The following is a 15,922-nucleotide window of genomic DNA, read 5'->3' on the forward strand; positions in this document are numbered from 1 at the left end:
TCAGTATCAATGCTAATGGGTTTCAGTGTCTTCTCAATGATTATTTGTAATCAAAATTCGAAGCATTCCTAACTCGAAACTGACTAATCAAAGTTATTCATTAAAGCCTATACGAAGTTCACTTTTAGTGTTAGTCATTTGTGAACCGGACTAGTGCACTAAACGTCAACACGTATGAAGCGGTTCATCGTATTTATTCAACAGGATATCTGATCAAGTCAAATTGTAGAAGTTATTGCTCCAAGATTAATCCGCATCCTCAAGGAATTAAAGGTATATATATATATATATGTGTGTGTGTGTGTGTTTGTGTGTGTGTGTGTGTGTGCATGTATGTATGTAACTATCGCGCCAACTGCAATTATTTGGCGCTCATAATACTCCAGTGTAAGGAGCCAACTCATGAATGGTGCATAATTACTAAGGCAAAGAATCTCAAGTACACAGGGTGGAACCAACTCTTCACTTGGCGCCAACTCAAGTTTAACTAACCCTAGTTAGTTAACATGGCGCCAACTACAATGCATCTCTCTTTGAACCAACTCTGTTACTCAAGATTTTGTCTAAGTAATTAAAACTCCATGGTGATCAATGTGATAGAACCAACTCATAGCCTTGGATCGAACTGCATTCTTGGATCCAACTCCTTTTAACCATGGTTAAGGAATGAAGCCTATAAATAGAGCTTTTGTTTTCATTTGAAAACAGCTACACACAATTGTAACTGTGCACACACTTCACATATACACTTAGAGAGCTTAGAATGAACGATTAGTAGACGAGTGTATTGTGTGAGTGTGAACTTGTAGTCTTGTAGCCAACTTACAAGTGGGATTTATAGCACCCTCGAGGTTAATATATGGAACGATAATTATCCCGAACTTGCTATTTTTTTCGATTGAAGACGAACTCAAATGAACATTCAGAAAATCGAGTTAAATTGAACGAAACGGATAATTTGGTAAAGATGGATTCAAGGACTCTCTATGTCTATTTGGACCTAACAATTCGTATCATGGCTACACCGATCAACATACAGATCTGAGATCACTAAAAATTGTAAATCTAGTTCCGAACTTAAATCGAAAGACATGTCTCCAGACAAGTTAGGAATCAAGGTACCTCCATTCGACAAGGATGACTACTGTAATGATAATTTAGACATAGTTGTAAGGAGACGCTCAACACTGGACTTGTGGGGTGAGAGTTTGTATAATTAGACAGGTATACAAATCATGGTGTGGCAGCCTAGATCCATGGGGTATGGGTATGGGTGCGTTACAATACTCAATAAATAACTTTGCTAAAGGAGTCAATAAATAAATTATCAATTTAAATGATGGACAAAAAGAAAGGATATAAGAATAGTAATATGCACATCTATCTTAATAGAAAATGGTTAAATAGAGGAGTGGAATAAGGAATTTAAATTTAGTTAAAAAGCAATCTTTTAGAATATAAAGACACGAGAGAAGAGTGGACATAATTATTATAGTTACTTCATAGAGTATTAAGGTAGCATTTTTCTTGTGGAAAGACTTTTCAGGTTTTTCATGGATCACATCTCTATTGTATTTTTTACTAGAAGTTCGTGATCAATTATATAGAAAAATTGGTGATGGAGTGGAGATAAGTTTTAAAAGTAAATGCTCGTCAATATGAATGAAACTGCCCATGTTAACATGACATGTTATTGTCTAAAATAGTCTCCCTTAAATAGGGATAGTTGACTAGTCATGAGCTTGGAATAAAGTTATATGGAAAAAGATTGTTGGAGATGGGGTTACTTTTGAAAATATTGTTGATAAATTATAAACCAAAACTACTGTAATATGTAAATGTGTCTAGATATCAAAACGGCAAGAAAATAGATTCACCAAAAGACTTGATTTTATGTCAGTGGAAACATTAAAAATATAAAGAAACAGACTACAATTATGAGCTAAAAACTAGTAACAGAATAAAACAACTCTCAGAATACAAATCTACTACTCACCTACAATCTCGCCAGCACTTAAAATTTAATCTCTAACCAAAGACTCTGTCTGCAGACAGCTACACGAGACTGACCAACAAAAACAAATAAAGCATGCTCAAGGTTAGATTAAAACCAACAGATTCTTCCCATTAATATAAACTTATGTAGGTAGGTCCTTCACACCAATTAGGAGTTTTCACAATTTTTCAAACCTGGAAGTTGCAAGAGCCTTGGTTTGGATGTCTGCATGTTTATTATCAGTACTTATATGTTTCACAATGATGTCTAGCTCCTTTTTCAACACATTATTTAACAAAACGATAATGAATGTCAATATGTTTACTATGTCCATGAAACACAAGGTTTATAGCCAAATCAATGGATGGCTGACCAACAAAAACAAATAAAGCATGCTCAAGGTTAGATTAAAGCCAACAGATTCTTCCCATTAATATAAACTTGTGTAGGAAGGTCCTTCACACCAATTAGGAGTTTTCACAATTTTTCAAACCTGGAAGTTGCAGGAGCCTTGGTTTGGATGTCTGCATGTTTATTATCAGTACTTATATGTTTCACAATGATGTCTAGCTCCTTTTTCAACACATTATTTAACAAAACGATATTGAATGTCAATATGGTTACTATGTCCATGAAACACAAGGTTTATAGCCAAATCAATGGATGACTTGTTGTCGTGAACAACACCACTCGACCAATGCACTTACCAGTTACCCGAGTCAATAAATTCTTCAACCAAATCGCTTTGACACACAGCCGTTGTTTTTTCCATAAATTCAGCCTCGAATGATAACAAGTCTAAATACATTTACTTCTGTCACACACACGTTATGAAGATTTTATTCAAATAGAGAGCCATATCCCCTGTACTTATTCTATCAGCAACATTCCCCACTAATTAAGTCACAATCTAAGTATCCTCTACTAATAAAACAATTAGTGGTTATACTAATTTATTTATCCCAAATTTAGATTATTAGAATATATTTCCAAACAATCTCCCCTTAATCCAAACTTATCTTCTATGCCCGTCTGGCAAGTTCTGCGGTGCCCATCTGACTTTCTTTATTGGCACGTATAGCCTTTTAAACTCAGCCCGTATGGCTATTTTGTTTTTGCCTTCTGGCAACATCTTCATCAGTCCATGTGGCTTAATAATGTTGTATTCTACAACACCGTCGTCAACCCGTTTAGCTAAGCCCGTATGACTTTCTTCCCATTTAAAATTTGTTGCTCGTATAGCACCATAATGATTTCAGTTACACCAAGTTGGCGTAATAAGTAATGTAATCACCATCATCTTCTTCCTACGTCATTTAGTTTCCTCTATTTCTTCATCATGCTTACATCTTTCTTCTCCTATGATATGTCCAGGCCAAACACATACATGTAACACATGTACTCATGTATCGACAACCTGCAACATCACCACAACAACAAGCAGCCGCCCACTGCTCTTTCCTTGCCTTCAACAAGCTTCTCCGGCATCGTCTCGTCTTTCACGGTTGCCCCATACTACACATGCATCACATACTACATATGCAGCTTTGCCACCATCCTTTTACAACGCCTTCCTGAAACTACCTCGTCAGACACTTATTGTGCGCCTCCACCACTAGCGACGGCTTCACCACCGCCTAGCGGCGGAACAACAAAACCTCGCTCTGATGCCAAGTATAGAGATAAAAATGTATAAACTGTTTATATATGTATGAAAACTGGAGAAAGAAAATATACTACAACATTGCTTAACATTGATGATTACATGTTGAATAAATAGAAACACACGCCCACAGGTGGTAGAAACAGAATAGGATACTACTAACTACTTCCTAGATCAACAAAAACTACTCATTACTAATCCAATACTCTTCCACAATTTCTCTAAATTATCCTCTACTAATAAAACAATTAGTGGTTATACTAATTTATTTATTCCAAGTTTAGATTATTAGAATATAATTCCAACATACCAGTCACTAATAGATCATCAACATAGACTCTAATAATTAACATCTTGCTTCTAATCCTTTTGGTATGCACTGCATGCTCATAAAGGACACCTTACAAGATCTAATTTCTCTAAACAATTCTTCAATTTCACATACAAGGTGCGAAGCGCTTGTCTCAGCCCATACAAAGCTTTACATATATAATTTGTAGACACAATGCTCATTCCTTGGTAACAAATCCTTTAGGTTAAGAAACATATAGTCTTTAGGTTCATCCCCCCATGAGAAGATCATCATCTGCTGCCGCAACTTCCTCACTCTAGTAGCATAAATATCTTGGAGAGGCCTGTAGTTGTGAGCTTTAATACTCGATTCAGACTCTGAGATTAATGTAGATGAACGCCATTTATGTACAGATTCTACAAAGTAATTGTCTTGGGCAGTATCAGACTCCTCCCTTTTTCACTCTCCCTAGTCTGTACCATACCAGAACCAAATACAACAAACGTCTCCATCTGATTTGTCTGACTTTCTTCATCGTGTTTCCACATCCAAGACTGTCCTCAAACACAACATCTCTACTAATATAGACGTGTTACCTCGGGATCATACATTCTATAAGCTTTTGTTTCATGCTCTTTCCTGGGTTGAATCACTGCTCTACTTCTGTCCTCTAGTTTCTTCAAATTCACACTTGGTATACTCATATATACTACACACCAAAATATATGAATGTGTCCGATATATGGCTTGTTCCAAAAACACACTTCATATGGTGTAACTCCAGGCACATCATGTTCCTAAGATAAATTGAATTACAAATTGCGTTACCTTTAACAAACTTAGTTCCATTTCAACTATCATTCTATTTCATCACTCTACGACACCATTTTGCTCCAGTCAGTAGGGTGCCGTGAATCGTCTTGTGGTATAATTTTATTCATAATCATTTATGAATTTCTTGGAGTAAAACTCACCTCATCTATTTACTGTGAAAACCTTTAGTCTCTTATGAGGACCATCCTACACTCGTGCTCCATCGAATTTTTTTAATTGCTTCATATATTTAATCCTTCATTTCTAGTAAAGGACTTTGTTGTGTGTTAAAAATATATAGTTTTTGGGATCGGACCACATATGTCCCCATGTACCAAATCCAATACTTCCTTAGCACGGAAACTCGACTAACCAGGAAAGGACTTTGTTGTGTGTTAAAAATTAGGCACCCCGTGTACACTTCCTTAGGATGATCTAACTTAATTATGTAATCTATGCACAGATTATTTTGAAACCATCTTAACTATGGCATTAAGGACTTAAGGTCAACGTGGCTGAGACGAGGATGCCAAAACCAATCATGATTGTTGGCCTTTGATAACAAGCAACTGTATTCGCTAGACTTAATAAGTATAATATTGTACAGCCTATTCACTTATTTCTTTGCCAACATTACTACACCAAGAACATTACACTAAACAAAATGGCCATATACTAATTCTTATTAGTATTAGAAATCAAAGTAGGCAGTACAAGTATGCACAATAAAAAAAACAGGTGATAAGTTTTGTCCACAAAAATCATGCCATATTTTTTATCCACAAAATAATCATGTGCTATTACTGTATGTAGAAGAAGAATGAAGTACATGAACTTTTTTTAAAATTTCCGTCGGTAAGAAAACTATTCACAACAAATAATTTTCACATATTAAACACTTGACTTAACTTAGAGTTGATATAAGAAAAGCCTCATGGAATGGCAGGAAAAGTTTTACTACACCATAGCTCCCTTTGACAATCAAATTTTCTGCCTAAGAGATATTATCAACTTTTAAACATGCAATTCCTTAAATAAAAAGAGAACAATGTAGCAAACCAACATATATAAAAAAGTTAATAATATTCTTTAACATAAGAACAAAACAACTAGTTTCACCATCAGACACAATATAAATATATCACCATTCCCTCACTTCTTAACCTCATAATCCTCGGGCCTTATTGTGTGTAGCATTGTGCCGGGAAAAAGTTTCTGCAAACACGAACATATATATTATTCAAAACTAAAACTTAAATATGAATCCTAATTAAAAATCATATAAACATATATGCATATCACATAGAAATAAGTAGTGAAAGGAACATATTATTTCATACACAATATCTTAAAATTATTTAGCACCATTAATAAGAACCATGAACAATTTTGATGATAAATTAGTTTTTCACCATCAAAGAGAATATATGTCGTTGAATTTAATAAATTATTTATTGTAATTTACAATTAAGAAACAAATATTGAACAAAACATTAGTTAATAATATTAAAATGAATGTAAATAATTGTACAAATCTATCTTTATTTCACTGAGAAGACGAATAAATAGTATTGTTCAAATGATTTGGTCTTGAACTTTAAAGAATAATGGTATTATAAATATTTTGGACACTATTAAGAAATAATTGGTCAATTTTAGAAAATAAATAAAAATTATATTGATGACGTAAGTTTTTGGTATCATATCAATTTCATTCAACACTTATCACATAAATTTGTAAATAAATTAAGTTATAATTATATACAAGCCGATATATCTCATATAAATAAATAAATTAAGAGATGTGATAAGCATATAAACTTAAATTAATACAAAATATTAAAATCTAAATTCTCTAATTTGATTTTATTCAAAATCTTTCTAAAGTATAAATCAAATTTAAGATCTTCAAGAGAGTAAATAAGAAAACAAATAATCAACAACACAATCAATTACTACAATAAGGTCATACCTTCAAATTCTGTTCAACAGTTTTGGGTCTTTTATTAGAAGACCTTGTAGCCTGTCCTGACATACCGTACCAATCTTTCTTGATCTCTTGTAAGGATAGAGGTACAGTTAAAGTTGGACATATAGGTGGAGATTTTGACTTCTTTTTCCCTTTGTCTTCACAATTTTTGTTCCCATTTTGATTTCCTTTTGTCAAATCCATAGCTGATGTAAATAGTTGTATAATTCAAGTTAAGTGTTAGTGCCTAATGATATATTCATTTATTAATTCAAACAACAATAAAATACATTCATACACTCATAAATAATATCATTGCAAAGTAAGAAGAGATTAGAGAATACTTACATGAGACTCGAATTACTTAGATCTACAAGGTAGGGAAAACAAAAAAAAAGCTCAATTCATAGAGAGATGTTAAATGGCTAGTTGTATCACATAGTAGTACCCCTTATTATGTAGGTTAATTGAGGGCCTAGATGATGTGTGCAACAAACCCAATGGGCTTCTAATTTAAAGGGCCGGAAATATTATATACTCATTTTACATGTATGTTATAAATGAGTTCAGAAAATATCACAATGATTTGGGAATCCTATCTATATGTAATAAAATCCAATATATATGTATTTTTTATTTTGTATTTATACAAATATCTATTAACTGATTTTTATTTCAAATTAAGTTTAAATAGAATTTATTATCTCACATTTAGATGTGCCCATATGCTCAATCCTATTAGGAATGTAGGGAGCGACACTCAAATAGGGTGAGGAAAAATAATATTGGAAATGAGTTGTTCACTCTTATTCATCGTTTTTTAATTACATTACATCACAAATACTAACTGAAATATTGCTAAGGGCATGACCCATATATTATACAACAAGAAATGTTCATTGTATATATGAAGAACTACATTAATCATTTACCATACAATATTGACGGATACTATATTTAAGGTTCATACATTAAAAATTGATTCAAAGGGTACAATAAATGATTTAAGGTTTGAAGTTTAAAATTCTAAATCACGTACAAATTAGTATTCTAGGAAACTACCGATGAATGGTACTACAAACTCACTCATACTCATAATAGGAAAATAGTAAATAGTAGACATATTTAGGATTAGAATTGAAGTAAGTCACATGTCAAAGACTTTAAAATAAAAAAAGAGACCATTAAAGCGTATTGGGTTTGAGTTCTAGTTCATAACTTTTATTAATTTTCAATTACTAAAGGAGTATAGATATGGCATTTAAATGATGATCAAGTTATAAATAACAGACATCATTTTCGCCATCAAAAAGAGCAATTTTAAAGATTTAAAATTTGGTTCATACTTGATAAATAACTTTACTAAAGGAGTCCACAAATGAATTGCGTGTTTAAATGATTGAGAAAAAGAAAGGATATAAGAGTAGTAATATGCACATCTATCTTGATAGAAATTGGTCATGATAGAGAAGTGGAACGAAGAATCCAAATCTAGTTCAAAAACCATCTTTTAGAACATAAAGACATGATGAGTGGACATAAATCTTACAGTTACATAATTGATTATTAAGTTAACATTTTTCTTGAGAAAAGACTTTTCAATTAGATAGATGGATGGCATCTCTACAATGTTTCTCGTCACAAGTTCGTTGTCATTTATATAGAAAATATGATGGGGATGGAGTGGAAATAAGTTTTTTCAAGAAAATTCTCATGAAATTAAATGAAATTCTACATGTTGACATGAAGTACTATTGTCTAAATGGTCTCGCTTAATTTAGAATAGTTGACCGGTCATGAGCTTGGAATAAGGTTACATGGAGGGAGATTGTGGAAGATGGGGTTATTGTAAAAATGTTATTGGTAATTTATAAATCAAAACTACTGTAATATGCAAATGTGTTTTAGAAAAAATTTGGAGAAAACAGAATCAGCGAATGACTTATAAATTTTATTACGAATGACACATTTCAAATACATGAAAATAGACGACAACTCACTACAACAAACACGGGTATTTACGACGGATAACTTACGACGGATTCGCTGAGCGCTGAAACTTACGACGGAAAGTTGTTTTCCGTCGTATTAGTTTATTTCAATGTTCCGTTTTAATGCTGTAATTTACGATTTTCCATCGTAAATTCACCTACCTAATTTAATGTCACCGGCCACCGGCCACTTTTAACTTGTCCATTGTAGAATAATATATTTAAATGAACTTATGACGGAATGAGCTCTTTCCATCGTAAGTTGGTCTGAATAATCACAACTGCCCCTTTCTAATTTCTCACTTCTCTTTCAAAACACCATACTTCTCCTTGTGATTTCACACAAAATATGACATAACAACGACCATTATCACTTGAATCAATGTAAGTATATGATAAATCTTTTTTTATTCTTCTATAGTTTAATTATATGTGCATTAATATGAATCATTTTACATGCCTGGGAGAATGATTAGTTGCTCCTTTTACTTGGGGACGTGTTCCCGATGGGGCATAAGCTCCCTTCCAATTATTATGCTGTCAAGAAGATGGTTAAGAAGCTGAGTTTATGAAAATATACATGCCTGGGAGAATGATTGTATGTTGTTTTAAGTGATGATAAAGATTTGTATAATTGTAAGTTTTGTAACTTGAGTCGATACAACTGCAACACATGCGGGGAACAATACCATTTCGAGGAAGGTATTAAGATACTTTAAAATCACTCCTCGATTTCAGTGTTTGTACATGTCTACCCGCACTGCTGAGCATATGAAATATCACAAGTACAAAATTGTGGATGAAGGGGTTCTTAGTCATCCTGCATATGGAGAAGAATGGAAAGAATTTGACAAGACGTATCCTAATTTTGTAGCAGATTTTTGTAATGTCAGACTTGGTCTTGCAACTGATGGATTCCTCCCATACAGTAATGCTACACCTACAATATATTCAGTGTGGCCAGTTGTACTACTTGTGTACAACCTTCCACATATAGTATGTGAATGAAGGATCCAAATCTCTTCTTGATGGTGTATTATTGCTTGTAGGCTTAAATCTTGGTTCATAAGAATAATAGTAAGACAGTAAGTAGGCATACACATATATGTTGTGATTTCCCAATCTAAAAATTATGTATCTGATCAAGATCATATTTAATTTTGTTCCTAGAATAATAAGGAATGACTATAATAGTTGCTTAAGTTACAACAGTCCACTAGAAACAAGTGTGTCCTTATGTTGCTTGTGATGGTTACTTTCTAGTTACAAGTGTTTTATGCTCTGATTGGGAACATATCTATTGACCACTATTACTTTTCAACACACTCACACATATAATAATTAATTTTTTATTTTCAGGAGCGTTATGTTGCTATATGTTCGAAGAAAGGTATTGATTCTAAGAGCACACATCTTCAGTTTTGGATAGAGGCATTGAGAGGTGTTAAGAAGAACACGATTCTTGGACATCCGCGGCTCCGTGCCTCTCATATTTATGGTATCTTTTTTATGTTTTACATGTTTTAGCCCTTTCATATCATTTTTGGTTAATCAGTTAATAATGAGATCTAATTATCACCGGGCCTGAGGAACGTGCACCACCACCCCAGAAAAGGGAAGGAAGCTCTGCATTGACCCGCATACAAGATGACTTGTTGACTTCTTCTTGAGAGTAGTTGATGAGACCCTCACTCCTGAGCAGTTCTCTCTCACACCAGAGCAGGTCCATGTTTTAGCACGTGAAGCTGTAGAAGCTGAGCAGACTTCTCATCGTGCTGACCATCGAGATGCGAGAGAAACACAACAAGAAATTATCCAGGTGGCAGTAGAAGTACTCAACAATCTGTACAATACAAATGAACCTGGAGCTAATGATGTATAAAATTTAGAATTAATAGTAATTATGATATATATATATATATATATATAGAGAGAGAGAGAGAGAGAGAAATGGAGGTCAGATTAACCTTATATAAGAGTGCCTTACATGAGGTTAAAACGACAATGCCAGCGGACGTTTTAAAACAAACACAGAGTAGTTGCCTTTTTGAATTATTTAAAGAAAAGTAGTTACTGCATGAGCTTATATATGTATATCACGTCTTCACTAGCACCTTATATCATAAGAACCAGCTGTGTTGTATCCACTCTCTTCTCCCAAACCTACCCGCACAGACATAATAGTTGAGTTCTAGCAGTTAAAAAAAAAGTTTTCAGATGGAACACTTAACCACATACCTTAAGAAAACGGACACGTAATCCAGATGCTGTGAACATTAGAACCTGTTAGAAATAGTTGTATCAGACCACCAATGATTTGTCAAGTAGTATTAAACTGGCTATAGACCTTTGATCCTCCAGTTTAATCATCCTATAGTGAGTATAGCTAAGTCTTGTCCGACAGCTGCTGTTGGTAATTTCATTACAGGGAGTGAAGCTTACTTGACTCATATCATGTTGATAAACATAGGTCTTCTCTTTTTCTCTACTTATCAAACTATGAGAAGTGTTGGTATCAATGTGGTTTAGTCGAATGTAGTATGCTATAGATTTATAACTAGGAATCCGAAGTGTGCATTAATTTTCTGGCTCGCAATATTAAACAATCGTTCACTAACAAAAGACAGAATGTTGCATGCAATTGGAAGTGCATGTGATTCCAGGCATTTTGAGTTCTTGACTCTCCATACCTTAAAAATTAGTGTGACTCTACCCAGTGCCTTCACTATTACCAAAGTCCGGATCGGAACCTCGTATACAGAATGTAAATGAAAAACATGAGATAATAAGAATGTTATTGGTTTCATTCTTCAGTATACGATTCTATATTGCTTTAATCATGCCTCTGCAGTTCTACTTTCAGTTGCAGGTTAACTTTAAATGCTATTAAATCATGCTTTGAGTGTGATTTATAGTATCATGTAACAGAGGAAGTAAAGTTTTAGTTGTCACTAAACATATCTAAGAACCTTGTTTATCTATTACACCACAATAGCCAGCATTATCCCTTGCCATTGAGGCACATTTCCCGGTTAACAATTCCAGTATTAGAAAGAATACACATCAGACTTATTGAACTTAATTTTAATAAAAAAACTGAAACCAAATCAGAGTTGAGAAGAACTTCTGCAATTTAAAAAACAAGGAAACAGAGTACTTTACATAAATCATTGTTTGCTACTTTTACATGTACTCTTGTAGTGCCCCTTGTGACCACAATTTCCACAAACTCTTTTCTGCTTCAAATCCTGAGATTGCAACATTCCAGTAGGGATTCGTGAGCGTTACGTGGTCTACCTTTCATCTTGCATTTGCTAGGATCGCTGATTGTGAAATTGAACATCATCTCTTGAGGGCTTTTATCCGTTCTATTTGCCTCTGAAAAATCATCTACATTTACGGACACCGGTGGTGGCATTTGTTTATTTTCAATCTCGTCAACTTTTTCCCACTTACTTCATAGAGGTCTCTATGAGTAATTATCTTTTCATAAAGTTTATTAAAATCACCTCGCAATGTCCAAGCTTCAAGAGAAGTTACCTCATTAGTGCTGCAATCCATATTCAAACCAGGTGCACCATCATTGTTCCCACTGGTCGTTGAACTGGTTGTATGCCTCACATTTAAGGTCCATCTCGACAAAATATATTCAGCAGGTATGATCTTTAATCTTAATTTTTGCTTCATGATATATAGTATGTGTTTGCAAAGAATACCCCATGTCTCAAATTTAGCACATGAACACTTGCAAAACTGAATGGAAATATTTACCTTAACAGTGTGTGACCTATTGTGATGCTTGAAAGTTACAGCATACACCATCTTGACACCTGTAACTACTTTTTTGCTGTGCTGGCAATGCAAAATCTGCATAAATTCATTCTGAAATAATTTGAATATATTCCGAGGATAAACTTTTCCAGCATGAGCCTCCAAGCTATGCATATTTGTCAAATCAAGGGTGGTTGTCATTGATATCAAATCCTCTTTCTCTTCTGTATCGCGACGGCTAGCAATTGCCTTTTCATATTGATCAACAAAGTCAGACAACGGAGTATTGCTATTGACATAACCATCAAAAAATGAACTCATACTTTCACTTCTTTGAGAAGACTTCATTCCTGCAAAAAAATTGTATCAGTCCTGATTAGATAAACTTATAAATCTGACTAAAGAAATTTAAATTGTAAATACCTGATACTATTTGATGATTTACCTGGAAAAAATGTATCCTTTAGGTATGCCTTTACCCAATGATGTCGTTTTTCATACATGTTCACAATCCATTTCCAAGACTTCATAATATTTTTTTGAGAATCTGTTAAAGGTTCTTCATAATGTGGCTTGTATTTCTCACACAACACGCTCCAATATTCCTCAGATTCTTCAATAGTTCTATATTTCTTAGCCCACATATTGTAGTCCTCATTGAATGATGGGTGAGCACATTGCAGTGAACTTAGGTGCTCGCACTCATGAAACCCAAGGTGCCATTGACAATATCGATGATGTGTATGCGGAAAAACTTTTTTAGTGGCATTACAAATTCCAAGGTCTTGGTCAGTTATAATTGCTCCGGGAGATTCATTCCACATACAATTCAACCACTGTCTAAATATCCAAACAAATGTTTCCTCTCGCTCATCAGAAAGTAAAGCACAACCAAATAAAGTAGACTGTCTATGGTGGTTCACACGCGTGAAAGGTGCAAAAGGCATCGAAAAGCTATTTGTCTTGTACGTAACATCAAATACTATCACATCAGAAAATGTTTTATAAGATTTTCTCGCTCTAGCATCACACCAGAAAATACTTCTGCTTCCGTGTTCTTCGTCAAGTTGAATGGCATAGTAAAATTCAGAATCTCTTGCTTTTCTCTCTAAAAAATTTGCACTACAACCATTCACTCTTTGACAATATTATTCTTTCTCTTGATTCTTAAATGTTCAGAACATTGTTGGGGTGTCACTGACATCTATAGCACTACCACTTGCACTATTTATAATGCGTGATATTTTAGCTGGCCCAACTCCATAACTACTAAATTTATCAATTAATTTCTTACAAGTTGCATCTTTATAAGACTTGTTGTGTGATCTTAATTTCCTTCTTTTATTCGGACTCTTGAGCAGGTCATGAGAATGGATATCATTAAATTTTTTAATTTCCCATGTTCCTAATTTATTTAGGATAATTTCCATTGAAGCTTTGCAACCACATTTAGTTTCTCGACGCCGTTTTATGTTGTCCTCATTATCAGCCTCTTGCTTTTTTTTGAAACCTTCTCTATTACATACAAATGTTCTTCTGACAATAACTTCATCCTTTCTAGACTTGTACGTATAATATTTACGTACTGCAAACCCATGCGTCAAACCAAAGCTGTTATAAAAATTGTATGATTCTTCGTGTGAATGAAATGACATACCTTCATGAGGCATAACAGATGCTCGTGTACCATTCTCTATATCCAATTTATCAGAACTGGTATCTTGTAAATCAGCGGACAATAAATTCTCAGTAGGTGAATCTTCAAGAATTTGACAATCTTCAATATTATTGCTTATTTCCGGAAAAATTTGAAGTATATTCTAAGAAGATTTTCATCAAACATGTGGCATGATATATAATCATAAGGTAATAATAATACTAATACTTGCATCATTCATATTGATATGTAAATTACACGCATATAAACGTTAAGTGAGTGATAAGCCACTTGACAAAAAAATGATTTTTAATTTATACTCACCTGGGATGCGTGTGTCTGCTGTGTTTGTTGTTCCACTTTCTGATGTTCCATTCCCAAGAAAGAAGAATTGATTTACTTTGATATACGTAGATCCACAGCCTACATGTTATTAGGTAAAACAGAGTTATTTTTATTTTTAAGTAAAATAAGGTGGATGCGTTAACCAAACGACAACAGTAGTGTCGTTTAACCTCGTGTAAACAACTTTTTTAAATGAGGTTAATCTCACCTCCTTTTTTCTCAAATATATATATATATATATATATATATATATATATATTCTCTGATATATTTTTTTATGTGCAAATTATTATTTCCTTAATAATTCTAATTACAAGCTCTAAAACATATCAGATGCATATTATCTATAACCAGTTGAAGAGTAAAATAAAAGGCTTGTGTTAGTCATATACTACTATATGAGAAATGATGCAACAGGGCAATCTCATTCTCATAAATGTTGTGGACACAAACTTGCCTATAAATTTAATTCCACCTGTACTCAAATAGACAAGTAAGGTCGGCTAATTGTAAGCATAGACGAAATACATGATAAATAAACATAACCTGAATTATAGACAGGGGCGTACATTAAAGAAAAAAAACATATGGTGCATGTTTCTATCTAGAATATAGAAATGAGTTTCTATTCAATTTTTACTGAATTATTTTGTATGTATATTTTGTAGGGCAAGGCTATCGACACTGGGGATGAAGCTGACGTTGATAAAGCCGGAAGTGGTAATGAAAGCACGGACTCCGAAGTCCATGATATGAGTCATCCTTGTGTTGTTGTCTCTAGGGGAGGTCCGGTTATTAAGGGTTGATGTTAAGTTGTGTGAATGTAATTGAATTTGTTGGGATGTTTTTGGATGTTTTACTCTTTTGTTTGTGTATGACTATGTGTTTGGGATGTTTTGGTTAATGAAAACTATGGTATTGTGGATTGATTATTTGCTTGGATTGGTATTATAGTTAAAATGTTTGTTAGGTATTGAATATTTTCATGGATAGGTTTTTGACCATTCTCAAAAGATATAAAATGGCAGAAATATAGAAAACAGCAAGTGCTTTAAAATATAAATCTAAACTTACGATGCATATATATGTCATAAGTCCAAGATTTCTCTATAATTTACGATGGATGTTCTTAAATAGATTCAGTCGTGAGATAACTATCGACGGAACCAAAAATATGCTGGAATTGTGGGCCCCACCAGGTCAACTTACGACGTTTGTTAATACTTGAGATGCTTGATCAAACTTACGACACTCGTGGAAAATTGTGACGGCTTCTCGAACTTACTACTTGAGAAAAACGACGGATATTGTCCATCGTAAATAGCCTAGTTTGTTGTAGTGACTATTAGTTAAAAACTAGGAACAGAATAAATCAACTCTCCTAATACTAATCCACTAATTACTTTATTCCACTGCTCTCCTACG

General features: G+C 33.7%; 1 long non-coding RNA gene across 1 annotated transcript; it reads left to right on the forward strand.

The window, feature by feature from the left end:
• The first annotated feature begins 10,088 nt into the window (after positions 1-10,088).
• On the forward strand, positions 10,089-15,429 carry LOC135149219 (uncharacterized). Its single transcript, XR_010287486.1, has 2 exons — positions 10,089-10,222; positions 15,166-15,429. It is a non-coding gene; the product is annotated as an uncharacterized LOC135149219 (long non-coding RNA).
• The last annotated feature ends 493 nt before the right edge of the window (positions 15,430-15,922 follow it).

The sequence above is a fragment of the Daucus carota genome, chromosome 9 (genome assembly GCF_001625215.2).
Source record: "Daucus carota subsp. sativus chromosome 9, DH1 v3.0, whole genome shotgun sequence".
NCBI classification, from domain to species: domain Eukaryota; kingdom Viridiplantae; phylum Streptophyta; class Magnoliopsida; order Apiales; family Apiaceae; genus Daucus; species Daucus carota.